This window comes from Schistocerca cancellata, chromosome 9, assembly GCF_023864275.1.
Source record: "Schistocerca cancellata isolate TAMUIC-IGC-003103 chromosome 9, iqSchCanc2.1, whole genome shotgun sequence".
Lineage (NCBI taxonomy): Eukaryota > Metazoa > Arthropoda > Insecta > Orthoptera > Acrididae > Schistocerca > Schistocerca cancellata.
The window spans coordinates 291,707,367-291,710,438 of NC_064634.1; the positions used below are offsets into that span (position 1 = coordinate 291,707,367).

Sequence of the window (3,072 nt, forward strand, 5' to 3'; positions counted from 1 at the left end):
TTTTTGTTTGGCTTCAATAGAGAGGTGACAGCAGTGGACGTAGCCAGAAACATTTGCGCCGTGTAGCTGGATAATGCCACTGTACACAGCATAGCATTTTAAGGAGGATCGTTTTGACGTTACTGTCTCTCCACGTTCAGGAAGATCTTGGGGGTTTGATGAAGACCGTTTGAACCCATTAATTCACAACGAATCACGCCAGTTTACTTGCGCTCCGTCTTCAGTCCACAGGTGGCCCATCGGGACCATCCGACCTCCGTGTCATCCTACGCTGAGGATGCGGATAGGAGGGGCGTGTGGTCGGCACACCGCTCTCCCGGTCGTTATGATGGTTTTCTCTGACCGGAGATGCTACTATTCGGTCGAGTAGCTCCTCAATTGGCATCACGAGGCTGAGTGCACCCCGGAAAATGGCAACAGCACATGGCGGCCCGGATGGTCACCCATCCAAGTGCCGGCCACGCCCGACAGCGCTTGACGTCGGTGATCCGACGGGAACCGGTGTACCCACTGCGGCAAGGCCGTTGCCGCAGTTTACTTGAGAACTGGTAAATCTAAGGAGCTGCGGTCATTCCACCATCGTGAAACATTTTCATGCAATGAGGGAGGTTCAGAAATCGGATGGTACAGCATGCTCTTAAGACAAAATCACAGGAATCAGCGGGTGGGCCATATGCTTGCTCGTCATCAATTTGATCGTGAACAACACCGACCATTCCTATGCCGTATCGTTACTGGTGGTGAGAAACGGTGAAGCCCAAACAAAGCGGCAACTCCCCCTACAAAGACATGCGCGTATTCCCAGAAGATAATGTTGTGCATCTAGAGGAACAGCGGCGGCGTGGTGTATTACGGGTTGCTCCCCAAAGGCGTAATAATCACTGCTGAAAATTATTGTCAACAACTAAGACGTCTTGCAGACGCAATCCGAGAAGAACGACCAGGAACACTGCGTGAAGTGATCCTACTCCACGACAACGGCCGCCCGCATTCTGCAGACTGACAAAAAGCGCTGTACTGGAGTTGTGTTGGGAAGTCATTTCACACACAGCTTGTTTACCTGATCTTGCGCCCTCAGATTTTTACCTCTTCCGCTCTCTATCGAACATCATTCAAGGAACTTCCTTTCCGGATGAAGGTCCGTTCCGAACATGGCTCGACGAGTTCTTCGCCTAAAAATCACGTGATTTCTATAGTCGCGTAAACGAAAAATTACCCAGCGCTGGCTGACTGTTGTAAATAGCGAAGGAGAATATATTACTGATGACTAAAGTCTCTGTTATGTGTATATGTTGTGTTTATTAAATTTACGGAAAAACGCCATGAACTCAAGCATGAAACCATATCAAATATAAGTCAAATTCAAAATATGGAAATTATTATCACAGTCCTTTTCGTCAGTAAATAAAAATTATATTCTTTCCTTTATGACGACGTAGACAACGATAACAATCGTCGAAAACTCCAAACTCTAATTTGATGTGGCATACATGTGGAGAAACTGGTCAGTATATGTGTATGAGGGGTTCTAGCACAAATAGGGAAGAGCTACTGTTACCTTTGTGTGTAATTAAAACATGTGACTCATTGGAATGGGCCGACCGTGGTGACCGAGCGGTTCTAGGCGCTACAGTCTGGAACCGCGCGGCCGCTACGGTCGCAGGTTCGAATCCTGCCTCGGGCATGGATGTGTGTGATGTCCTTAGGTTAGTTAGTTTAAGTAGTTCTAAGTTCTAGGGGACTGATGTTAAGTCCCATAGTGCTCAGAGCCATTTGAACCATTCATTGGAATGTCATAAACACTACAAAATACTACAAAATTAAATTTTCCAACTTTTTTGCCCATTATAAGAAAAAGGGTTACCAAAATTGGATCATAATACTAAGCGCAGAGAGGTACTTACAGGTGGAAGCTGTTGGGTGTATTGCTAATCGTGCATAGGTAACCCATTCGATATGATTATAACATAAAAAGGGCAGGGATTCAGTTTAGATTCTCAGTCCGGTACACAGTTTTAATGTTCTAGTAAATTTTACCGAAGCGTGAAGTTCACTCCAAAGTGAAATGTTCATTATATGTGTAGCCCGTAGGTCATAGGAAGAAAGGAAGTTAGAGTTATCGTTCCAATGTCATCGACGTTTGCGGTGTCTTAAACGCCAACTTATGAGTTGCAGTAATAGTCCACGTTCTGCTACTTTGCCCATATGCAACAAACAACTTCCTTTCACTCCGCGCACGACTGCAGAAATAACTCGCTTTGTATTACTGTAGCATGGCATGGCTACCGGTCAGGCGACTATAATTTTTTAGATAATTATGAATTGTTATCTGATATCTGTTTTGTATTAGCAATTACAAAACTCCTTCCGTGAACTCACACTTCACAACTGCAAAAATTTAAACTGCTAGACGGGTATCGACTGTTTTGTCAATTTCAGGGAACCTGCAATATATAACTATCATTTCTGCTGCATGTTAAAATATTTACAAAAACGAAAATCTAAAACAAAAAACAGGGGCATTTCAGTACTGAATAACCATACCAGTCACCCTATTCACCACATGTAATTCACAGCCTCACTGGTCGGGTTGTATTCTGTACTGTTCCCTTCTGTAAAGCATCAACCTTAGGTTAACTGAAGACGATATAATTGCTGAAGTAGGTCAGACCTGATAATTTTTAGGGATTGTGAATGAAAATAGCATTGCTTTCTAATAACTAACAATATATGGGATATGGATGATATAAGCGCAGTAGTAACAATTCTCCGGAGCAGCAGCTAACTCGGGAAATGTAAACTAAGGATACCATACCATGGTTTCAATAGCAGAATTGATGTCATTACGTCATGAATCTTTCTCCGTTGAGATAAGTAGGAACATAAATAATATAGAATGCAGGCAGTAACATAAGCGCACGGAGGCCTTCAGTCTCTCATATTTTCAGTGTAATGTTTGAAATGTAATTCAAGACCAGTAACGGTTCTTTACAGCTGAACAGCATCAAAACATAAACAAGATACTGAAACTCTAGCGTTCTCTTTCTTTCACAGTCACTGTCACTATTCGGA

The 3,072-nt window shown here is 43.4% G+C and overlaps 1 pseudogene; it reads right to left on the bottom strand.

The window, feature by feature from the left end:
- Window positions 1-411: 411 nt before the first annotated feature.
- On the bottom strand, window positions 412-529 carry LOC126102293 (5S ribosomal RNA; annotated as a pseudogene).
- Between the last annotated feature and the right edge of the window lie 2,543 nt (window positions 530-3,072).